Here is a 26,332-nt window from a genome sequence, read left to right as displayed (position 1 = left end):
GCGTGGTTTTGTGAGTGGGTTTATAGGAATGGGTTGGGGCAAGACAGGGTAGGGCACGTTTCTGAATTTATTTTCTGAGCGACTGCTTCTTAGACTTCGGTATGAGTCACTTAAGTCACAGAAATCTACATCGTAAATACATTGTGAAACTGTTAAAAGCTAAAAAAATATCAGAGTTTCAGATGAAAGGTGTGAGCTGTTGGGAAATTAACAAATGGAATGAATAATACACATTGAAGATGTTGTACTTTTTTCAAAACCCTCACTAAAAGGATCCAAAGGAACTTCTCTCTGTCCTTGTATAAAGCCATCTTTCTGTTTCTTCTCCTTTTCCTCCCACCTTCCTTCTCCTTCTGCTTTTCTTTTTCCCCGTCCTTCATCTCGTCTCTGTTTTATATGCTCTCTTTCTCTCCTTTTATTGTTCCTAGAAGTTTATTTTTAAGAAGCTGGCAATGGTGATCGCAAGTTGGCAAATCAAATGAGAGGAAGGTTATGGAAAAATCAGTGCAATCTAGGCTATGACTATATGAGGAAAATATTTCTTACTTGGTTTCATTTTTCTGTGTTTCAAAATGCATTTCTTTGTTTTTATTTAGGTGATATTGTCACATAGACCAAAATCCAAAACCAGAGAAGGGAATATAGAGAAAAATCTTCCTCCCAACTCTACCCTTTAGCTATTTAGTTTCCTCTGGTCAGAAAGGCAAGATCAAGTTTCCTCTGTGTCTTTCCAAAGATATTTTCTGCCTATACATATAAACACTCACTCATACACTCACACACATATATTCTTTTTCTCTTATTTTACATACATGGAAGCACATATTTTGCACCTTAATTTTTCTGCATGTTGGTTATTTCTCTTTGATGGCTGTAAGGCATTCCATCATGTGAATATATTCTAATGCATTTAGCTAGTTGCTTATTTTTAACATTTTATTTATTTATTTATTGGAGAGAGAGAGAGAGAGAGCATGAGTGTGGAGCCCAATGTAGGGCTTGATCCCATGACCCCCAGATTATGACCTGAGGTGAAACCAAGATTTGGACACTTAACACACTGAGCCTCCTAGGTGCCCCCAGCTAGTTACTTTTTGATGGACATTTAGGTTATTTCTAATATCATGGTGTTACAAGTTATGCTAAATAAATTACCTTGTCCATATGCTATTTCATACATGTTCAGGTATTTCCATATTCAAAGATAAAGACCTTTGATCAAAAGGAACATATGTTAATAATTTTCATAGATGCCAAAGTGCCCTCTGCTCTCCCTATCTTACAGTAGATTTTTAAACTTTTTGATAACTCCTACTCTGACTCATGGGGTTTCTATAAAGCATAATTATTTTTTATTAAATATTCCATTACCTAATTCTTAAGATAAAAAGCATTTGCTTTTAGTGCTTTTATAATGTTTAAATTTTAATAAAGTAATCAAATGAAAGAACTGAATCTATATTGGAGACCGTGTCCAAAGAACTGAAGAACCCCCCCCCCCCCCCCCCCCCCCGCCCTTTGTGAGTAAAATCAGGCCTGACCAAGAGACAGCCCATCCAGGCGTCTCCCTGGAATCTAATGAAGAAACCTGCCCCCCTTGTGAGTAAAACCAGGCCTGACCCGGAGACAGCCCATCCAGGCACCTTCTTGGAATCTAAACAACGGAAAACATTCTGTGTTTCCGAGATTACGAGATAAGAACCCCCCACACACACACACATCCTGACTGGAAAGTCCCTGAACATGTTCGCGCTGACCTTCAAAGGGATCAATCATGTCATAAACCCGAATGCTATGCTACTCCCGCCTTTTCTTTGCCTTTAAAAGATACCTGTAATTGCTAATCGGGGCTCTCTTCCTCCTCGGAGGCGGAGAGCCCGTTTGCGCAAACGTTCAATAAACCCTCTTGCTAGTTGCAGCTGCCTGTCTGGGGTCTGAGTCTCTGGGGCATCCACCGGGACACGTTGGCACCCGTGAGCCAGGGTCCAACATTTGGGGGCTCGTCCGGGATCCGAGATGCCTCCAGGCTCAATCCTAAAACCGGTAGGAGGTAAGACCGAGCTCGTTAATGTCATATCTGTCTCGTCCGTTTGTCTGACTGGCCGGGTCCGAATTGTGCCGGGTCTGAATTGTGCCTGCAGGACTCTGTACTTTGTTTTCTGTTTTTGGACAAGCGGGGGAGGCAGACGTGCCCGAGATCCCTGGTCCCGCTCCGGAGTCTGACTCCGGAGTGGTCTGGAAGAGGGAGGGAGCCCGGCACTCCCTCCTCTTCAGGGAGGGTCGTTGTTCGCGACCGTTCGCATCCTTATCCGCGGCCAGTCCTGTCATTCGTGTGCGTCTGTCTGTTCTGTGTCTTTCTCTCTGTCCTCTTCCTCACCGCTCACCTCTTTTCTACACCCATGGGACAGACTGTAACCACCCCTTAAGCCTCACTCTAGATCACTGGAAAGAAGTTGCCGGCCGGGCACATAACCTTTCAGTCGAAGTCAGAAGATGAAAATGGGTCACCTTCTGCTCCTCAGAGTGGCCAGCTCTCAACGTCGGGTGGCCCAGGAACGGAACTTTTAACATTGGTGTTATCTTGCAGGTGAAGGCCCTGGTCTTTCAGCCAGGACCCAATGGGCACCTTGATCAGGTGCCATAGGTACATCATAGTATGGGAGGATCTCGCTAAAAACCCACCCCCACCCCCCCCCGGATAAAATGCCTCAGCCCTTCTCAGGGGAAGCCGGACGGAGACCCCCACCCGCTCCCTGCGGATCCCTTATTCCCCTTCCTTCCTCTCCCTCCACTCTTCGCCCCCTAAAATTTCCTGAACCAAAACCTAAGGAGCCGCCTGTGCTCCCAGGGGACCAGGACAGTGGTCCTTCTCTTGGACTTCTCTTGGACTCCTCCCCTCCCCCTTATGCCCAACCCCCAACGCCCCACCCGGAGGCCCCTACCTCTCCCTCGGCTCCCTCAGCTCCGTCCCAGACTCTACTGGGGTAGAGAGGCGACCCCTCGCTTCACCCCCGCTCTCCAGTCGCATCCGCTTTCGAGGAGAGCGCGAGGGGGAGTCGGAAGACGTCTGGACCTCCCAGGCATTTCCCCTCCGATCAGTAGGCGGCCAGATGCAATTCTGGCCGTTCTCTGCCTCTGACCTTTACAATTGGAAAACTCATAACCCCACTTTCTCCCAAGACCCCCAGGCGCTAACCGGGTTAATTGAGTCAATTCTGTTGACCCACCAGCCGACCTGGGATGCCTGCCAACAGCTCCTGCAGACTCTCCTCATAGCGCGTCTACCTCGAAGCTCGGAAAAACGTCCCCGGGTCGGATGGGAGGCCGACCCAGCTGCCTAATGAAATTGAGGACCACCTGGGACTACGACACTGCTGTTGGTAGGGAGCGGCTCCGTCTCTATCGCCAGGTACTCCTAGCGGGTCTCAAAGGGGCAGGGTGACGCCCCACCAATTTGGCAAAGGTATGTGCTATAGTGCAGGGAAAAGATGAGGCACCGGCAGGTTTTCTGGAAAGATTAATGGAAGGCTATCGTATGTATACCCCCTTTGATCCCTTGGCCGTCGACCGCCAACCAGATGTAATCATGTCCTTCATCGGACAGTCGGCCTCGGATATTCATAATAAGTTACAACGGTTGGAGGGACTTCAGGGATACACCTTACAGGACTTAGTGAAAGAGGCAGAAAAGATTTTTAACAAGCGAGAAACCCCAGAGGAAAGGGAGGAAAGGATCCGTAAAGAGCAAGAGGAACGAGAGGATAAAAGAGATAAAAGACGTAATAAAGAACTGACTAAGATACTGGCCACCGTAGTACAGGGCTCAGGGCAGAGTAAGTCAGGACGGAGTAAGGACCTGGGAGACAAAAGAAGACCACGGGTTGAACGAGACCAGTGTGCCTACTGCAAGGAAAGGGGACACTGGGTTAAAGACTGCCCAAAGAAGGGCCAAACGCAGGGACCTAAGAAGCCCATTCCCGTTCTGTCCCTAGAAAATGAAGATTAGGGGTGTCAGGGCCAGGAGTCCCCTGCTGAGCCTCGGATAACCCTTAAAGTGGGGGGCCAACCAGTGACCTTCTTGGTTGATACGGGAGCTCAACATTCAGTTTTAACTGAGGCAAAAGGACCCTTGAGCTCTAAAACGTCTTGGGTTCAGGGGGCAACTGGAGGCAAGTTATATCGATGGACAACCGAACGGAAGGTCCACCTGAGCACTGGGCAAGTAACACATTCCTTCCTACTGGTCCCAGACTGCCTCTACCCCCTCCTAGGCAGAGACCTTCTTTCAAAAGTAGGGGCCCAGATCCATTTTCATCAGAAAGGGGCCACCATTACTGGTGCAAAAGGGCAGCCCCTCCAGGTACTGACCTTGCGCCTAGAGGATGAACACCGGCTGCACGAGGACTCTCCACCGTCCGTGTAGCCCCTAAATTCTGAATGGCTCACTAACTACCCTCAGGCCTGGGTGGAAATGGCCGGAATGGGACTAGCTGTTACCATAATTATAAACCTATAATTATAAACCCATAATTATAAAGCCACCCATAATTATAAACCTATAATCCTCGGCCACCCCTATATCGATCTGGCAATATTCAATGAGCAAAGAGGCCAAAGAGGGCATTCGGCCACACATACAGAGACTATTACAATTGGGCATCTTAATACCTTGTCAGTCGCCCTGGAACACTCCTCTATTGCCTGTAAAAAAACCTGGCACAGGAGATTACCGGCCGGTACAAGACTTACGGGAAGTTAACTGAAGGATGGAGGACATACATCCCACAGTGCCGAATCCCTACAACTTACTCAGCACCTTACCCCTGAGCCACATCTGGTATACGGTGTTAGATCTAAAAGATGCATTCTTTTGCACAAGGTTAAGCTCTCAAAGCCAGCCTATTTTTGCCTTTGAATGGAGAGATCCTGAGACGGGATTCTCAGGACAACTCACTTGGACAAGGCTGCCACAGGGATTCAAAAACTCCCCCACCTTGTTCCACGAAGCCTTGCATCAGGACTTGGCAGACTTCCGAGTTGACCATCCGGACCTCATCCTCCTGCAGTACGTGGATGATTTGCTCCTGGCGGCTAAGACAGAACAGGATTGTGTAAAAGGTACGGGGGCCCTGCTCGAGAGACTGGGAGAACTGGGATATAGGGCCTCTGCCAAAAAGGCCCAAATAGGCCAGAGACGAGTGTCCTATCTGGGATATCTCCTGGAGGGAGGCCAGAGGTGGCTGACGGAGGGCCGCAAAAAGGCTGTGGACCTGATCCCAGCACCCACTAATGCCAGAGGGCTACGAGAGTTCCTCAGCAGTGCCGGGTTCCGCCGCCTCTGGATACTCGGGTTTGCGGAGCTGGCGGCTCCCCTATATCCTCTCACGAAATCCAACCCCCCCTACCACTGGGGAAAGGAGCAACAATTGGCTTTTGACAAAATAAAAAGGGCCCTATTAACTGTCCCTGCCCTGAGCCTCCCAGATATGACCAAACCATTTACGCTATATGCTGATGAACACAAAGGAATAGCCAAAGGGGTCCTAACTCAGAAACTGGGACCCTGGAAAAGGCCCGTGGCATACTTTTCAAAAAAATTAGACAGCGTGGCTGCAGGATGGCCCCCATGTCTCCGAATAATAGCGGCTGTGGCAGTCCTAGTAAAAGACTCAGACAAGTTAACCTTCGGCCAACCCCTCACGGTGGTGACCCCCCATGCCATAGAGACAGTCATCCCCCAGCCCCCTGATCGATGGCTCTCAAACGCTCGGGTGACCCATTATCAGGCCATGTTACTGAATTCCGAGCGAATACGGTTCGAAACAGCTACATCCTTAAACCCGGCCACCTTGCTCCCGGAAACCGAGTCCCCCTCCCTGGGAATGCATGATTGCCACCAGATCCTAGCCGAGGTCCATGGCACCAGAGGGGACTTGACGGACCAGGCTTTGCCAGATGCTGAAGCAACCTGGTACACAGATGGGAGTAGCTTTCTACAAAATGGTGAACGTAAAGCTGGGGCGGCCGTGGTAGATGGAAAAACTGTCATCTGGGCCAGTGCCCTAAAGCCTGGGACTTCAGCTCAAAGGGCGGAGCTCATAGCCCTAACTCAGGCTCTAAAAAAAGGCTAAGGACAAAAAGGTCAACATTTATACTGACAGCAGGTACGCTTTTGCAACTGCCCATGTTCATGAAGAAGTATACCGAAGAAGGGGCCTCCTGACCTCTGCAGGCAAAAACATCAAAAACAGAGAAGAAATACAAGATCTTCTCCATTCCCTCTTTCTGCCGAGAAAATTGAGTATAATTCACTGTCCTGGGCATCAGCAAGGCAATGACCCAGTAGCAGAGGGGAACAGGATGGCCGATGAAACAGCACAGGCTGCTGATCTAGGCCCACAGGCCCTCTCCCTACAAGCACCAGAGGTTGTCCAGACACCAGGGCAACTCTCTCTCGAATACTCAGACAGCAACCTGGATATCGACCAGCAAATAGGAGCAAAATATGACGAACAAATGAAGGTCTGGAAACATCAAGGAAAGATGGTCCTGCCTCAGCAAAGGGCCAAAGGACTGGTAACTCACCTCCACCGGTGGACTCACCTCGGACACAAAAAATTAAAAACACTCCTCCAGAGAGAAGGTCAGACCTATTACATCCCCAAACTCCCCTCCCTGATCCAACAGGTAACCGTCGCCTGCGTACCCTGTACTAAGGTAAATGCCAAACACCTCAAGATGCCTGAGGGAACTAGGATAAGGGGAGAAAGACCCGGAACTAATTGGGAAGTAGACTTCACCGAAATCAAGCCAGGTAAATATGGTAACAAGTACCTCCTAGTGTTTATAGATACCTTTTCAGGATGGACAGAAGCATTCCTTACCAAACGAGAAACTGCCCAGGTGGTTGTCAAGAAAATCCTAGAAGAAATCTTCCCCCAGTTTGGACTGCCCAAGGTAATAGGGTCAGACAACAGCCCTGCCTTCATCTCCCAGGTAAGTCAGTTGGTGGCCAGATTACTGGGGATAAATTGGAAATTACATTGCGCATACAGACCCCAGAGCTCAGGGCAGGTAGAAAGAATGAATAGAACAATTAAAGAGACCCTAACTAAATTGACTTTGGAGACTGGCACTAGAGACTGGGTCCAACTCCTCCCTATGGTTCTGTTCCGACTCCGGAACACTCCCACGCGCCATGGACTAACTCCTTACGAGATTCTCTATGGAGGTCCCCCACCAGTGACAGACTTACTAGATTCTGCTATTGACCCTCTTGCTAATACTCCCGGTTTACAGGACCGGCTAAAGGCGCTCCAGATTATCCAGTGCCAGATCTGGAAACTCCTTGCAGCTGTCTACCGCCCCGGAGACACAACCGACCCACACCCGTTCCAGATCGGTGACTCCGTCTACGTCAGGAGACATCAGTCCAGGACCCTTGAGCCCCGCTGGAAGGGCCCATACACTGTACTACTAACCACCCCAACCGCCTTAAAGGTAGATGGCACTGCTGCTTGGGTCCACGCCTCACACGTCAAGCTCGCCCCATCAACGAGCACCTCTGACGCCAGCCAGGACGGACCGGGCGAGCCACTCCAATGGAAGCTCCACCGCACCCAAAACCCGTTCAAGATAAGACTTTCAAAAATTATTCAATGACAATTGTTATATTCCTACCTCTCCTAGCGCTTTTCACCCCCGCTAAAGGTAACCCTCATGCCCCCAAAAAGTTAACCTGGCAGGTATTAACGTCTGCGGGTGATGAGGTCTGGTCAATAACAAAAACTACTCCCATAGGAACCTGGTGGCCCAACCTATATCCTGACTTATGTAAATTAACCATAGGGGCCCCCAGCCCATGGGACCTAGAGGGGTATTCCAACACCTCTAGGGCCCCCAACCGAGAAAGCCCCCCCGGACGAAAAGGATTAGACCCCTGGGGAGGATGTGGCCTGCTGGACAGGAGGGCCATGTTACGCACCTTCCCCTTCTATGTCTGCCTTGGGTCCCACAGAAACCTTAAGTTAAATCCCATTTGTGGAGGAGAGGAACACTTCTATTGTAAAAATTGGGGGTGCGAGACCACAGGCGACACAGGATGGAGACCCTCCTCCTCCTGGGATTACATCATTGTCAAGGCTAACTATACCCGTCTGGCGATTCATGGTCCCACCTCCTCGTTTAACAAATGGAAACCCCTAAGCCGTGGGCCATGCCAAGGATGGTGTCATCCCCTGAAAATATCCTTCACGGAACCTGGCAGGAAGGCCACGAACTGGGCAAAAGGGTATTCATGGGGACTCAGGTTATACAAGGAAAGAACAGATGACGGGTTTACGTTTAAAATTAAACTAAAGATAGAGTCCCTAGACCCCATGGCAGTCAGACCCAATACGGTCCTTGGGGACCGGAGGGCTCCTGTTAAACCAACAGCCCTGGCCCCGGCCGCAACAAACGCTACTCCCAACAACTTTACAGCCACACGGACCCCACGACCCCCGCCCAACACAGGACAATGATTATTCAACCTCATCACGGGGGCTTTCCTGGCTCTCAACCAGACCAGTCCTGACATAACCAAATCCTGCTGGCTTTGCCTAGCATCCACCCCCCCCCCCTTATTATGAAGGAATTGCCACCCCTGGAAACTATAGCAGAACCACTAACGTTCAAAAATGCATGCCTGACTCCCATCCCCAACTTACCCTTACAGAAGTCTCAGGACAAGGAACCTGCATAGGAACCTGTCCCCGAGGTTACCAGGAACTCTGCAATACCATCACCCCAATATCAGGATCCGACTCCTACCTGGTACCCCAGCCAGGAACCTGGTGGGCATGTAACAAAGGCCTCACCCCCTGTGTATCTGCTCAGGTCCTAAATGACTCTGAGGACTTCTGTGTTATGGTGCAGATTATGCCCAGGGTATTCTATCACCCTGCTGAGACTCTAGAAAATCAATATGACGAACATCCCACCTGTTTTCGGCATGAACCTGTCTCCCTAACCCTAGCCGTTATGTTGGGACTAGGGGTTGCAACTGGGGTGGGTACTGGCGCAGCTGCTCTGATCCAGGGCTCACGACGTTATTTAGAATTCCAGGCAGCTGTAGATAAAGATCTACGGGCACTAGAGCAGTCCGTTTCTAAGTTAGAGCAATCCCTTACCTCACCTTCAGAAGTAGTACTTCAAAACAGGAGAGGCTTGGGTTTACTATTCCTGAAAGAGGGAGGACTTTGTGCGGCCCTGGGAGAAGAATGCTGTTTCTATGCAGACCATTCTGGAGTCATCAGGGACTCCATGGCCAAACTCAGGGATAGGCTAAATAAAAGACAAAGGGACCGAGAGGCCCAGCAGGGCTGGTTTGAAGGCTGGTTTAACGAGTCTCCCTGGATGACCACCCTAATCTCTACCATTATGGGCCCTCTAGTTATCCTGCTCCTACTGCTAACTTTTGGCCCCTGCATCCTCAACCAACTGCTCCAGTTCATCCAAGAAAGATTGTCTATTACCCAAGCTCTGGTATTAACTCAACAATATCGGGCACTCCAAACTGAAGAAATAAATTTTCCCTAAACTGAAGAAATAAATTTTCCCTAAGATTTTAAGGTTAAAATCAGCCCAAACAAAGAGGAGGGAATGAAGAACCACCCCCCACCCTTTGTGAGTAAAATCAGGCCTGACCCAGAGACAGCCCATCCAGGAGTCTCCCTGGAATCTAATGAAGAAACCCACCCCCCTTGTGAGTAAAACCAGGCCTGACCCGGAGACAGCCCATCCAGGCACCTTCTTGGAATCTAAACAACGGAAAACATTCTGTTTTTCTGAGATAAGAAAACCATTCCCCCCGCCCCCACACCCTGACTAGAAAGTCCCTGAACATGTTCGCGCTGACCTTCAAAGGGATCAGTCATGTCATAAACCCGAATGCTATGCTACTCCCGCCTTTTCTTTGCCTTTAAAAGATGCCTGTAATGGCTAATCGGGGCTCTCCTCCACCTCTGAGGCGGAGAGCCCATTTGCGCAAATGTTTGATAAACCCTCTTGCTAGTTGCAGCTGCCTGTCTGGGGTCTGAGTCTCTGGGGCGTCCACTGGGACACGTTGGCACCCATGAGTTAGGGTCCAACAGAACTCGTTGAAAAGTAAAAAAGATAGGATTCAACCAGTTATTTTGTTTACATAATCTTGAAGCATTAATGTGAGGCTTTTGTTTTACTGACTTGGCAAACTTAACTGATCATTTAGGCTTAGACTGAAGTTCTTAATTTCATAGTAGTCCAAAAAAAGATCATTTTATATCTATTTATTTTCACAGTTATTTTCTATTTAATTCAACAAACATTAACTATCTAAAATGTGTTAGACAAGATTGGGAGATTCAGGACAAATATGACAGTCTGCCAATTCAGAGGTTCACAGTCTAATAAGTGACATTGAAATAGACTTCCAAAACTTACTGTAGTCAGGAAATACTGAAAGCACTTGCTTGTAATTTTAAAAATGGCTATTAAGGAAACCACTCTTATAAGGAGGTGAAAAAAATCTCAACCAGAAAATCATCTCCATTTCAATTGACCAATTGATAAGTATTCATGATTCTCTTCCTGGTGCTGAGGCAAATTGCATCACCTCTTGCCATAGAGCAACATGAAATAAAAGCTATAAAATGCTTCACCCCCTTTGACCTGTTCATTGCTATAATTAGGCAATTTTCTTATAGTTTGGAAATAGTTGGTCAATCTAGCCGGGTCAATGTAATTATCTACTTTTAAAGGACAAAACAACCAATTGAAAGATCAATGTTTGCAATTTTCATGGGGTAGCCTTGCACTGACCCTGCCCCATCTTATCCTTGAGTTAATATTTATTGTATGATTAGATTATAAACAGAATCATGAACACTTGAAATTTACATATTACACAACAGAAATTGTGAAATTTTTGTGAAATTCCTGTTTCTTGATTAAGCAACATTGGATCTTATGCAATGAACAATTTGTTCCATCTTGCTTGGTAACAGTTTTGTCCCATGATTATGTTTTAAGTAGAAATTAAAAACGGTTTAATTATTGTTGTCTGCCATTGTTAATGTGCAACTGTGATCTTAGCACTGTAATCTAATAGGGCCAGTTCAGCCTTATTTCAAAACTCATGCATTGAACAAATACTAATTAGCACTTATCATATGCCAAAATGATCCCTGGATATTAAGATAATAGCTGGGTTTTAGGGTGTAGAACTTTTGGCATGGCAGAGAAGACAAAATAAACAGCTGGACGAATAAGATAATTACAAATTTGGATAACTATTTTGAAGCCAACAGCTAAGAGATGAGAGAGAGAGTACCTGAAGTAACCAGTAACAGTCAGAGAAGGCCTCTGAGGAGTTCACAGTTGACCATGGACCACAAGGTCGAGAATGAATGGGTTCTACAATTTTGGAAAGAGTAGTCTAGGCAGAGATAATAAATGTTAAGCCAAGAAAGAGAGCTTGACCTTTTCTGGGAGAAAGATGACAGTACATGACTTTTCTGGAAACACTCAACTAGTTAGTGCTAGAAGACATAGGGCTCGCTTTGTGTAACATCATCAAACATATCTGATAGAAGGTAGAAGAGATTCATCATTCACCCCTTCATTTATTTAATATGTTCCACTGGAAATACAAAAATCAAAACAACAAAACCACTGCCTTGACATCCGATATTTTCAGGAGTTAAATTACCTTTTAATAAGTTTATATTCTTACCATTTTCTTCATATTGAAATATTCACTTTTTGAAGTATAAAGCACACGATGAAATCTTTAAGTTTTGCATAATATTACTCCTGGGTACAAAGAAGATTCCAATTGCTAATAGGTCATAAACTCCGACTTTTTAAAAGATTAATATGAAAAAATTTAAAGATTAATATGTAAATTGGACATCACTCTACAAATTATGCTTTTCTTAGCCCCAGCTGAACCAGAGGTGGACATCTCATCCATGATGGGCCAGGCAGACTATCACATGATGAATGGAACCTAAACTGAAAGATTCAGTAGAGGGGGTGAGAGCCTTTGCATGCCAAAGCCACAAACCACGTAAAATTTAGGTAGAACCATATAAAGCACAGAGAGCCAGTTTGAAGAAAGTGGCAAGAAAATATGGCAAAAATGCAAAGAAGCAGCACTAAGACCATGTGCCTCATTGAGAAACAGAGTTGTGTGCTTCCAGATTTTCCAAACTTCATGTGTAGGATTGCTGTAAGATTGACGGAAGAGGGACTCCTGCCATGGACCCTTTAAAGCATGTGGGGTCCACATATTACAAACTCACACAAAGAAAATTACTTCACTAGAGAACTCAAGGGCACTTCTAAAATTCAGTAGCCAATACTCCACATTGGCACAGCAAGACCCTAAATTCTGAACATTCATTCTTGTGACTAACACAACCAATGCTTCAGTCCTAATAGAAATGCTTCTCTGTATCTTCTGCCCTATGTCTTTGAAAACAAAAGCAGTTGTACCAGTTGTTGTGTCTCTTTGATGTCAGAGACAGGCATTGCTTCAAAATGCAGGGCATCCTGGGGCAGGTAGAGGCTTTTGAGTAAGAGAAAAGACTGGCTTACTTGTCAAATGTTTGTCTAAACCAGCATGAGTGCAATAGGATTGTTGCACAAGAAAATGTCATTTACGATAGTGCAGGATGTATATTTTTTTGGGTTTTTTCAAATGTTCCAATTTGTGACTCCAGAGGAAGTCACAAATTAGCATAGTATTTAGAATAGTTCTACATGGTGGAAAAGGATCATTTTATAATATTAAACAATTCATATCATTTATAAATGTATATAAATGTGTTGTAACATACATAATTTTTTATATAACTGAGAGGTTCTAGATATAGTAAAAAGAGTTGATGAAATATAAATTTTATGGATTGATATGAAATTAGTATATTTTGTAGTATTTTTTGTGGAGTAATAATTTTCATATGCAATCTTAAATTTTAAGTTGTGGGATATAGAATCCTTGGTTCACTTCTGAGTTATTGACACTTCCCGTTGCCTCATAAGAACAATGGTTGTCCACGTTGAAACAAACAAATATATTATTTAAGAACTACAGTGACTCAAGTGTGGTTTGTCTAATTAAGCATTACCATCGATAAAACATATATTAAGTGAATATTTAATAATAATAATAAAAAACAAAACTGCTGATTATGTTGTCATAAAGTTGACAACATAATCAGCAGTTTTGCTGGAACAAAAGCAAGAATTAATTTTTTAGAGTAAATGTTATTTATTGTTTATATACATTTTAGTAGTCATCCAAACATCTGCTGACCAGCAATAAACCCAGATATGTATAATAATAATTACATTCATTTATATGTGATATCTTGCTAACTTTCAGTCATAATAGACCATAGGTTTACATTTAAAAAGTTATCAGATTTGTCGACTAGAAAGAGCAAATATATCTTACTTAACAAATATATTAGTATTTTGACTTACCACTTTTAAATATTTGCTCATATGGTATGTAAGTCTTCATAGTACTCTTGTGCCATGTGCTACAGATATCAGGGGTGGGCCTGATTCTGACCAACTTTTACTTTTTTCTGGTTGAGATTCCTGTTGTGTCATTTCTATGAGACTCTTTTGTATCCTTTTAACAACACTGCAAGTTTTTGACTTGGGCTAGTTTGAGTAGGTTTCGGTTTTTTGCACAAGAGTTCTATCTAAGCAATCACAGAGGCCCATTTCATTTCTCATGGAGATGAAAAATAAATTGGTTCTCACATGAATAAAAATCATAATCTTTATTTAATTTGATCTTATCAAATTATGATCTTTATCTTGAGCCTTTTTAAGAAATCAGGACTTTTGAAAAAGACCAATGATTCTGCCAAATTTATTAGTACATGTACTTCAGTTTCTCTGGATATTTGGATTGATTTTAAGTGTACTATAGAAATGAAACAGGCAAAAAAATAACAATTTTATTTTGAATTAAGCTCCATTATTTTATTTTTTATTTTCTTAAAGATTTTATTTATTTATTCATGAGAGACAGACAGAGAGAGAGGCAGAGACATAGGCAGAGGGAGAAGCAGGCTCCATGCAGGGAGCCTGATGTGGGACCTGATCCTGGAACTCCAGGATCCTGCCCTGAGCCCAAGGCAGGCGCTCAACCGCTGAGCCACCCAGGCACCCCAAGCTCCATTATTTTAATAGAGAAAACAGCTTGATGTATTATAAAATATATTAGAGAGCAAAATGACATTAATGGTATTTGACTTCAGACAGAAAACTAAACAATAATAGAGAAGAACTTTGTGTAAAATATAAACACTATTCAAAAAAATCTAAAACAAGAAAAGAAATCTAACTCCGTTTTATTTTGTTTTGTTTGTTTGTTTTAATTTAAGCACAAATTTCAAAGTGAAAATCCAAGAGAAACATTTCCTCTATTTATTTTCCTGGTTAAAACCAAATTGTTCACTGTTTGGAAAATGTTCTCTAATTTAGAGTCAGAGAATTCTTAGATCTGAAAAGATCTTTATATAGTTCTCTAAGTCCACCCTGAGCTTAGAGTGCTATACTGATTTGGCCAATGTTACCCAGACCATAAAAGGAAACTTAAAATATGTTTGTATTTGGATTATTAAGTATACTCTTTGTACTTTGGTTAAATTAAAAAAAAAAAGTGATTATTAGAGAGAAGAAAGAAGGTTAATGACCAATTTTAGAATCCATTTCTGATCTTGTTACTCATGAGGGCACTGCTGTGATATTGAGAAGGGAAAGTTTAAAGAAAGGAAAAATACATGGCATTAAATTTAGATTTAAATATATTTTGATTCCACCTAGCTCTGTGCATTCATTCAGATGTGATGCCGATATTCAAATACTGTCATTTGGTGCCTGAATGCATGGAGAGCTAATCTTGGTATGAAAAGGGGTAGAATTGTTGGCGTTCTATGAAGCTTTATTTTTTGTAGAGTCAGTATTTCAACTCCTTTCTTTTCCCTTCCTCCTCAATGGAGTTAACCATTTTAATGAACTATTTTATTACTTCCTTCCTTCTAAGGTGAATCCTTGCTCTTATATTCTGAAACCCCTCCATGTGTAACTTTTCAGGGACCTCTCTTTTTACATACTTTCTGCTTATCTCTCTCTATAAGGTCTTTCCCATCAATATTTAAATGTCTTTATATTTCTCCCATCATTAAACGTAAGCAAGCAATCAACCTCCTCTATCTCACCAAATGGATATTCCCTTCCCTCCAATTCCCTTCCCTTCTTCTCAGGGCCATGCTAACCACTTGCTCATGCCCCATTCATTCCTTAATGAATTTCATCTCAGCTTGACACTCCCTGACTCACCTAACTCTTACTCCTTATCTCAAATTCCTTCACAGAAATTGCTCTCTAATGAATTACCACTGGCTGCCTACCTGCTAAATCCCAAGGATATTTTTCAGTCCTTACCTGTCTTGGTCTCTAGTGTTTCCTAGAGTGTTACATCTAGGAAAAATCTTCTACGTCATCTCCTCTAGCCCCCTCCAATCAATCATACAAAAACTGGAGATGTGAGTCAAGGCATCCTCCTTCCCCATCATTCTCAGCAGTGCTTCTATAGTGAAGGGAAAGAAATGAAATGTCATGTTGCCAAAAGATTTCACTATTCATCTGCCCATCTCTCTACCAGGAGAAATAAGTGAAAATTCATGATTGTGAAAGTGAAATGCTTTCAACAGGAGGTCAGGGAGAAAATGACTTTGGTCTGCCTGTCTTTATGAACTTTATGGGAGCTAGGTTTTTTTAAAAAGTGTGTAATTCTATAATTTTGAAATTAATTTATTTTTACAAAGAAGAATAGATATTAAAGAACCAAGAAAGATCTTGGGATCTGGAGAGTGGTCGGGTGGGCCGAGCAGGCAGCCGCGGACACCAGGTCTGTTCTCAGAACGATGGGCCTTGGAGACTGAGCTGCTGCCATGATTGGAGGCATATTCATCTATAATCACAAGGGGGAGGTGCTCCTCTCCCAGGTCTACCGAGATGACATCGGGAGGAACGCAGTGGATGCCTTTCAGGTCAATGTTATCCACGCCCAGCAGCAGGTGTGCAGCCCCATCACCAACAAACATCGCTCGCACCAGTTTCTTCCATGTTAAGCGGTCCAACATCTGGTTGGCAGCTGTCACCAAGCAGAATGTCAATGCTGCCATGGTCTTCGAATTCCTCTATAAGATGTGTGACGTAATGGCTGCCTACTTTGGCAAGATCAGCGAGGAGAACATCAAGAACAATTTAGGGCTCATATATGAGCTGCGGGATGAGATCCTGGACTTTGGCTATCCACAGAATTCAGAGACAGGAGCACTGAAAACCTTCATCACTCAGCAGGGTATCAAGAGCCAGCATCAGACAAAAGAAGAGCAATCCCAGATCACCAGCCAGGTGACTGGGCAGATTGGCTGGCGGCGGGAAGGCATTAAGTATCGCCGGAATGAGTTCTTCTTGGATGTGCTGGAAAGTGTGAACCTCCTCATGTCCCCACAGGGGCAGGTGCTAAGTGCCCATGTGTCAGGCCAGGTGGTGATGAAGAGCTACCTGAGTGGCATGCCTGAATGCAAGTTTGGGATGAATGACAAGATTGTCATTGAGAAGCAAGGCAAAGGCACAGCTGATGAAACAAGCAAGAGCGGAAAGCAATCAATTGCCATCGATGACTGCACCTTCCACCAGTGTGTGCGACTCAGCAAGTTTGACTCTGAACGCAGCATCGGCTTCATCCCACCAGATGGAGAGTTTGAGCTAATGAGGTATGGCACCACCAAGGACATCATCCTTCCTTTCCGGGTGATCCCACTAGTGCGAGAACTGGGACGCACCAAGCTGGAGGTCAAGGTGGTCATCAAATCCAATTTCAAACCCTCTTTACTGGCTCAGAAGATTGAGGTGAGGATCCCAACTCTACTGAATACAAGCGGGGTACAGGTGATCTGCATGAAGGGGAAGACAAGTGCAAGGCCAGCGAGATCGCCATCGTGTGGAAGATAAAGCTCATGGCAGGCATGAAGGAATCGCAGATCAGCGCAGAGATTGAACTTCTGCCCGCCAATGACAGGAAGAAATGGGCTCGACCCCCCATTTCCATGAACTTTGAGGTGCCATTCGCACCCTCTGGCCTCAAGGTGTGCTACTTGAAGGTGTTTGAACCGAAGCTGAACTACAGCGACCATGATGTCATCAAATGCGTGCACTACATTGGCCGCAGCGGCATTTATGAGACCCGCTGCTAGCTGCCTAGTAGCAGCCAGCCTGCCTCCCTACCCGCCCTTTTCCACAGGTCTGGGTGCCCTGGGCCACCACACTTCAGTGTCTCCTCCCTCCTGCTTTGCTGCCTTCCCTTTGCACCAGCCCCTGAGTCTAGGTCTGGACCAATCACGTTGTGAGCGGGACTGGTGGAACAGTCCCTGGGCTCCCTGGGCTCCCTGCGCAGGGTGGTTTCTGAGGCGCCTACTCCACCATCCATCTGTCAGCCCTGGCCCAGTGCCAGGCTCTGTGTTCTGTGACCAAAGCCAGGTGGGCTCCCTCTCCTCCCCTCCCCTGTGGCCACATCTCTCTGGAGCGGGAGGGTTGGCTGCCCCTCACCTCGGAGCTCCCCCAAAGGCCAGTAACGGATCCCCAGCCCTCAATCCCTATTCTGCTTTGGGATAGTGTGAGCTTCATTTTGTACATGTGTGACTTTGTCCAGTTATAAACCCAATAAACTCTGTAGAGCGGGGGGGAAAAAAAAGAACCAAGAAAGATTTGACACGAGTAAAATCCCTTTCTTAGTACCAATGAATGTCTAAAGTTGGCAATGCTGATATGTCTGCATGTATGAATTGTAATTACTTACACAGTAAAGAAGTAAAAGATGCCTCTTGTTGCAGATGTGATCTATCAGCCAGCTAGATAGCTTTGTGCTGGAAGAAGGAGCTGTCTTGTCTGCTTCCTTCCTCTCTCCTCATACAGATGCTATTTTTCAACTTTTACTCTGGCCAGCCTGGATCTCCTCCTGTTCCAACTCAAGTACTTTTAATTTTCACTCATCTGGTGTTTCTCAGCTTCAGGAATTAGGTCAGCATTTAAATATAGAGCAACTCCTTATTTAAAAAGTTGGGAAGCTTTGGAATCATGTTAAGCCTTGTCTCCATGAAGCATTCTGACTAGTTGTTACTAGCACTATTTGATTAATATTATTTGAAATGTCCTTAGCACTTGTGTAATCATTTTGTACCACAGGTCAGATGTCTGCTCATATGTTGTCTTGGAGCTCTTATGTAGTTTTTCTTTCTCTCTCTTTTTTTTTTTTTTTTTTGTATGTTTCCTTGCCCACTCAGCTGGTCATTCCCACAAAGAATTTGGAGTCTACCCAAATAGATGAACTAATATGGGCAATTTACTTATCTTTCCTAAATCTTATCTCCTCATTTCTCCAATGGGAGTACTATTACCTGCTTCACAGAATTGTTGTGAAGATTGCATGTTCCTAGTGTGCTTGGCACATGGCAGGAATCTAACACATATTGATTTCTTATCATCCTCATCTCTTCTCTTCTCTCTCTTTCTTCTTTGCACCACCTCTTGCCAAATCACCTGTTAAAAGATGCTTCTTTTTACATTCTCATTAAGCAAATGGGTATTACCATGGGCAGATGAAAGTGGGGACTTATTTTGCATGGTTAACACCAAACACTATATGTGTAACTTGGGATGTATTATTCTTTATGGTTCAGCTGACTAGGTATATTATGCAACTTTTTCAAATAATACAATAAATTATTAATCCAAATTATAGAGTGGTAGACTGAAGCCCTGGATTCATGCCCAGAGAATGGCTCTGCCACATTATAGGCATGTGGTCACCTGGCTGGGACGATGACTTTTTGTACATGTGCCAAGTAAAATTTTAAAATGTCTGTTGACATTCTGTCCTTCCTTTGTTTCTCTATTATTGGATGACTTTACTGTTCTATCTTTGTATGTTTGTGTGTGTATGTATATATTTTATCCTAGCCAAGTAAAACATTGCTGAGAAAATAAGCAAGATAAAGGAGCAGGTGTACCTTGTTAGATGATTTTGTTAATGTTAAAGCTGAATCCCTCTATGTGCTGTCCATGAATAGAGATTCACAACCTTTTAGTGAGGGCCCAGTTTTGTTTCCACTGATGTTTACAGAATATCAAATAATCATCAAGGCAGAATCTGTGCATATGTGTAATGTGTGTATTTTCGGGTGTTCAGGAAGAAACTGTCAGCCCTCCCATGCAATAAATATCTGCCACTCAGCTGCCAGAAGGCTGCCTTTCTTATACACATGGTTTAGAATTCCTGGTACTGAAATCCTCAGTAGATTGCTAGTGATAAGTAATATGTATTTATAATAATGTGTATTCATCAGCCCTATAAATAGATCACATGGTTAATAATCTAATTTCTGGACAAAAGATTAGAAGGATGAATGAATCTTCTCAAATATGCCCATCCATTAATATTTTTGGTTAAAATCGATGCTGCTGGGCAGCCCAGGTGGCTCAGCGGTTTAGCGCCGCCTTCTGCCAGGGCCTGATCCTGGAGATCCGGGATCGAGTCCCACATCAGGCTCCCTGCATGGAGCCTGCTTCTCCCTCTGCCTGTGTCTCTGCCTCTCTCCTTCTCTCTCTCTCTCTCTCTCTCTCTCTGTCTCTCATGAATAAATAAATAAAATATTTTAAAAAATTGATGCTTTCTTAAAAATACTTTTCTAATTAATAAAGTATATAATGTGGTCTAAATTATAAGAGCATATATTTTGACTACTGAAGTTAATTCAGTTATTTTCAGATGAACTGGAAAAATAAAAGGAGTCTATAAACATTTTTTTGTTTTCTCAAATAAACCCTCATGCCAGTTGCTTACCATGTAGTTCACCACTTTATGAAGGCCACACTGAAGCAGATATATGGGGGAAATTTTATTTTTTAAGTCTCTTTCTGGACACATTTACCTGGTTAATGGAACAGACAAGTGAGCTGCCACTTTGGACTCCTTAGGGGGATCAGATAAAAGGAATGATGAGCTTTAGCAGAGAAGGAATGAGCAGGGTCACAGCAGGAAAGGTTTTGTGAGGGCCTGGAAGGAGCAACTGAAACAAGGAGAGACAAACAAGATTGGCTTTGCTCAGGCACAGTTATACGAGGGGACTGTTCCCTGCATCAGAGGAGCCCATCTCCTGGAAACTGGCATATGGTGGTGTAATAGTAGAATGGAAAGGAAACTTATTGAAAACGCAGGAATTATGGCTTGATTTGGGCTTCGCTTTAATCAGCTCCGATTTTGGGTAAGCCATTATTTTGGATAAGGACTCTATCTTTATTACAACATAATGGACTCAGACCGCTTAGGCCAACCTTTGTACTCTTAACATTCTGTGATTCTAAGATTAGCTAATTCTTATACCTATCCTTTATATAAAACAATCATTTCCCAAATCCCTATGTAGAGCTGAGGAAATATTCACAGTTGTTTTTTGAAGATTGATGAACTTTACTTTCAATTTCTGATTTTGTATTTCCAAGCTGACTAGTAGCTCTCTGTCAACTAACTTGTATATACCTCTGCACTGATGAGACATGATATGAGGGCATTAAATATGATTTATAAATATTTTCAGAAACATACTACATAACCCTAAAATACTTCTAGTTTGATAAATAGAAAATGTATATAAGTCACTATTAACAATGATAAATTCTGACCTCAATATTCTTAAAAAAAAGATTGCTAAGTTATTCTTACTATATATTACATTATACTTTCTTTTAACCTCTTAACTCTTGTTTTTCCAAAAGTGCTGATAGAATAATATGGTTATACTATAACAAAATTTTGAAACAAACTTTTTTTCTTGTCTTATGGTTATTACATTGCTTGTTTCTTCTGTTTCTTTGATTTTATTAAATAAGTATTGCTCAGAGGAGGGGAGGATGGCGAAAGAGTAGGGTCCCCAAATCACCTGTCCCCACCAAATTACCTAGATAACCTTCAAATCATCCTGAAAAATCTATGAATTTGGCCTAAGATTTAAAGATAGAACAGCTGGAATGCTACAGTGAGACGAGTTCCCGCTTCTATCAAGGTAGGAAGATGGGGGTAAAAAAGAATTAAAGAAACAAAAGGCCTCCAAGGGGGAGGGGCCCCGTGAGGAGCCGGGCTGAGGCCGGGGAGAGTGACCCCAGGACAGGAGAGCCCCGTCCTGGAGAAGCAGGAGCTGCACCAACCTTCCCAGGTGGAAAGGGGCCCGCAGGGAGTTAGAGCAGGACCCAGGAGGGCGGGGATGCCCTCGGGCTCCCGGGGACACTAACAGGCACCTGCGCCCCGGGAGAGTGCGCCGAGCTCCCTAAGGGCTGCAGCAAGCACGGGGGACCCGGAGCAGCTCGGAGGGGCTCGGGCGGCGGCTCCGCGGAGGGGGCTGCGGGGAGGGAGCGTGAATCCAACAGCGCAGGCCCCGGAGCACAGGGCGCCGGGACACAGGCCGGGATCCGGCCTCCCCCCGGGACAGGCAGAGGCCGGGAGGGCCCAGGACAGCGAGGACGCTCCTGCCCGGAGCTGAGCAGATCAGCGGCCCGCACCGGAGCCTCCAGGCCCTGCAGACCGAGAGCCCCGGAGTTACTGCGGGAGCTGACTCCAGGGCTGCAGAGCTGGCGCCGCCATTGGGGTTGTTCCTCCTGGGGCCTCACGGGGTAAACAACCCCCACTGAGCCCTGCACCAGGCAGGGGCAGAGCAGCTCCCCCAAGTGCTAACACCTGAGAATCAGCACAGCAGGCCCCTCCCCCAGAAGACCAACTAGACGGACCAGTTCCAGGGGAAGTCAAGGGACTTAAAGTATACAGAATCAGAAGATACTCCCCCGTGTTTGTTTGTTTGGTTTTTCTTTTTTGTTTTTTTGCTTTTTGATTTCTGTTTGCCTCCACCACCCCTTTTTCCCCCTTTTTTCTTTTTCTTTCTCTTTTTTTTTCGCTTTTTTCTTTTTTATTCCTTTTTTCTTTTTTCTTTTTCTCTTTTCTTTCCTTCTTTCTCTCCTCTCTTTTTCTCCTTTTCCCAATACAACTTGTTTTTGGCCACTCTGCGCTGAGCAAAATGACTAGAAGGAAAACCTCACCTCAAAAGAAAGAATCAGAAACAGTCCTCTCTCCCACAGAGTACAAAATCTGGATTACAATTCAATGTCAGAAAGCCAATTCAGAAGCACTATTATAAAGCTACTGGTGGCTCTAGGAAAAAGCATAAAGGACTCAAGAGACTTCATGACTGCAAATTCAGATCTAATCAGGCAGAAATTAAAAATCAATTGAATGAAATGCAATCCAAACTAGAAGTCCTAAAGATGAGGGTTAATGAGGTGGAAGAACGAGTGAGTGACATAGAAGACAAGTCGGTGGCAAAGAGGGAAACTGAGGAAAAAAGAGACAAACAATTAAAAGACCATGAGGATAGATTAAGGGAAATAAACGACAGCTTGAGGAAGAAAAACCTATGTTTAATTGGGGTTCCCGAGGGCCCCGAAAGGGACAGAGGTCCAGAATATGTATTTGAACAAATCCTAGCTGAAAACTTTCCTAATCTGGGAAGGGAAACAGGCATTCAGATCCAGGAAATAGAGAGATCCCCCACCCTAAAATCAAGAAAAACCATTCAACGCCTCGACATTTAATAGCTAAGCTTGCAAATTCCAAAGATAAAGAGAGAAGATCCTTAAAGCAGCAAGAGACAAGAAATCCCTGACTTTTATGGGGAGGAGTATTAGGGTAACAGCAGACCTCTCCACAGAGACCTGGCAGGCCAGAAAGGGCTGGCAGGATATATTCAGGGTCCTAAATAAGAAGAACATGCAACCAAGAATACTTTATCCAGCAAGGCTCTCATTCAAAATAGAAGGAGAGATAAAGAGCTTCCAAGACAGGCAGGAACTGAAAGAATATGTGACCTCCAAACCAGCTCTGCCAGAAATTTTAAGGGGGACTCTCAAAATTCCCCTTTAAGAAGAAATCCAATGGAACAATCCACAAAAACAAGGACTAAATAGATATCATGATGACACTAAACTCATATCTGTCAATAGTAACTCTGAACGTGAACGGGCTTAATGACCCCATCAAAAGGCGCAGGGTGTCAGACTGGATAAAAAAGCAGGACCCCTCTATTTGCTGTCTACAAGAGACTCATTTTAGACAGGACACCTACAGCCTGACAATAAAAGGTTGGAGAACCATTTACCATTCAAATGGTACAAATGATACAGTCAACAAAACTAAAAGACATCCTACAGAATGGGAGAAGATATTTGCAAATGACATTTCAGATAAAGGGCTAGTTTCCAAAATCTATAAAGAACTTATTAAACTCAACACCAAAGAAACAAACAATCCAATCATGACATGGGAAAAAGACATGGACAGAAATCTCACAGAGGAAGACATAGACATGGCCAAAACGCACATGAGAAAATGCTCCACATCACTTGCCATCAGGGAAATACAAATCAAAACCACAATGAGATCCCACCTCACACCAGTGAGAATGGGGAAAATTAACAAGGCAAGAAACCACAAATGTTGGAGAGGATGTGGAGAAGGGGGAACCCTCCTGCACTGTTGGTGGGAATGTGAACTGGTGCAGCCACTCTGGAAAACTGTGTGGAGGTTCCTCAAAGAGTTAAAAATAGACCTGCCCTACAACCAAGCAATTGCACTGTTGGGGATTTACCCCAAAGATTCAAATGCAATGAAACGCCGGGACACCTGCACCCGATGTTTATAGCAGCAATGTCCACAATAGCCAAACTGTGGAAGGAGCCTCGGTATCCATCGAAAGATGAATGGATAAAGAAGATGTGGTTTATGTATACGATGGAATATTACTCAGCCATTAGAAACGACAAATACCCACCATTTGCTTCAATGTGGATGGAACTGGAGGGTATTATGCCGAGTGAAGTAAGTCAATTGGAGAAGGACAAACAGTGTATGTTCTCATTCACTTGGGGAATATAAATAATAGTGAAAGGGAATATAAGGGAAAGGAGAAGAAATGTGTGGGAAATATCAGAAAGGGAGACAGAAGATGAAGACTCCTAACTCTGGGAACCAAAGAGGGGTGGTGGAAGGAGAGGAGGGCAGGGGGTGGGGGTGAATGGGTGACGGGCACTGAGGAGGGCACTTGACGGGATGAGCACTGGGTGTTATTCTGTATGTTGGCAAATTGAACACCAATAAAAATAAATTTATTATAATAAATAAATAAATAAATAAATAAATAAATAATCTCACCTGAAAAAATAAAATAAAAAATAAAATAAATAAAATTAAAAATAAATAATTAAATTTAAAAAAAAAAACTGTTCTCTTGTATCAAAGATCAATTGACTCTCTCTGTGGGAGTCTATTTCAGAGCTCTGTATTTGGCTCCATTAATCTATTTGTCTCCTGTTTCATCAACACCACACTGCCTGGATTACTGTAGCTTCTTACAGAGTTTTAAAGTTGGGTAGAATCAGTGCTTAGATTTTGTTGTTCTTCAGTATTTTGTTAGCTATTGAGTCTTTTTGCCTTTCCTTTTTTTAAAAAAGATTGATTGATTGATTGATTGATTGATGACACACAGAGAGAGAGAGGCAGAGACACAGGTGGAGGGAGAAGCAGGCTCCCTGCAGGGACCTGATGAGAAGTCCATCCCAGGGCACCGGGGTCACGCTGGGGGCCGAAGGCAGGCGCTGCATGGCTGAGCCACCCTGGTGTCCCTCTTTTGCCTTTCCTTACAAACTTTGGAAGCTGTTTGTTGATATCTACACATTTTGATAACTTGGATTTTAACCTCTATTTAGTTTAAAACATTTAAGAGTTTTTCTTGAGATGTTCTTTTAACCATTTGTCCTTTACATGTGTATTGTTTAATCTGCAAATATTTTGGGATTATCTAACTTTCTGTTATTGATGTCTAGCTTAATTTCACTGTGATTTGAGACCATGTTTTGTATTATTTCTATCCTTTTAAAGTTGCTGAGATGTGTTCTATGGCTCAGAATGTGGTTAATTTTGATGACTGTTCCATGAGCTTGAGAAGAGTATAGGTTAATATATAGCATGTTTGCAACTGTTTTTTCATTCATTGCATTTGTTCCTTTAAAAAAAAAATCTTTCCCAGGGTGCCTGACTGACTCAGTCTGGAGAGCACGGGACTCTGGATCTCAGGGTGATGAGTTCAAGCCCCACATTGGTCGTGGAGCCTACTTTAAGAAAGAGAAGAAGAAAAGAAAAGAAAAAGTCTTTCCCTGTTTCTGCCTTCTCTAGTTTAACTGAACATCTTATTTAATTTCAATTTCTATTTAGCATATAATTTATACTTCCTTGAAAAATATTTTAGCGGTTGCAATATATATTTACAGCTAGCCTGAGCCCCTTTCAAGTAACTCACAGCTTCATAGGAAGTGCGGGTGCTTACAACCAGCATCCCTGGTCGTCTCCCCAGCCCCCGACACTGCTGTCATTCATGTTATTCATCCATGTGCTGTAACAACCCGACATACTATTGCTGTTGTTACTTTGAAAAACAATAATCTTTTGGATTAGTTAGAAATAAGAAAAATAAAAGATTTTGTTTCACCCTCTCTTAAAAAAAAACAACAAACAAAAACAAAAACAAAAAACTCTTGTTTGTTAGCTGAAGAAGAATAAGAAAAACTTTTATTCCCTTATTCATTCTTTGATGCTCTTCCTTTCTTTAAATCAAGTTTTGACCTATATCATTTCACCTCTCCTAAAGATCTTTTAAGATTTCTTGCAAGGCAGGCTTACTGGCAACAAATTCCCTCCTTTTTTTTTTTTTTTTTTTTTTGTCTGACAAGGTCTTTATTTTTCCTTCACTTTCAAAGGATAATTTCACAGAGTATAGAATTCTAGGTTAGTAGGGGGGTTTCCTCTCAATATTTTCATATTTCACTACACTCTCTTCTTGCTTGCATGTTTTCTAAGTAAATATCTGATATAATTCTCATCTTGGTTCCTTTGTAGGTAAGGTATTTTTCTCCCTGTAGCTTCTTTCAAGATTTTTTTTCCTTACCCTTGATTTTCAAACTACCCTTGTAGTTTGAGTATAATATTCCTAAATGTAGCTTTTATTACTATTATTATTTTTACATTTATTGTTTGGTGTTCTCTGAGATTCCTGGATTTGTGGCTGGATGTCTGACATTAATATGGAGAAATTCATTATTATTTCAAATATTTCATTTGTTTCTT

At 43.4% G+C, this 26,332-nt stretch overlaps 1 pseudogene; it reads left to right on the top strand.

Annotated features, from left to right (window-relative positions):
- Window positions 1-15,911: 15,911 nt before the first annotated feature.
- LOC112912381 (AP-2 complex subunit mu pseudogene) lies at window positions 15,912-17,449 on the top strand (annotated as a pseudogene).
- Window positions 17,450-26,332: the final 8,883 nt, after the last annotated feature.

Source organism: Vulpes vulpes, unplaced genomic scaffold, assembly GCF_048418805.1.
Source record: "Vulpes vulpes isolate BD-2025 unplaced genomic scaffold, VulVul3 u000000629, whole genome shotgun sequence".
Classification (NCBI taxonomy): domain Eukaryota; kingdom Metazoa; phylum Chordata; class Mammalia; order Carnivora; family Canidae; genus Vulpes; species Vulpes vulpes.
This window is presented reverse-complemented; position numbering and strand designations above follow the sequence as displayed.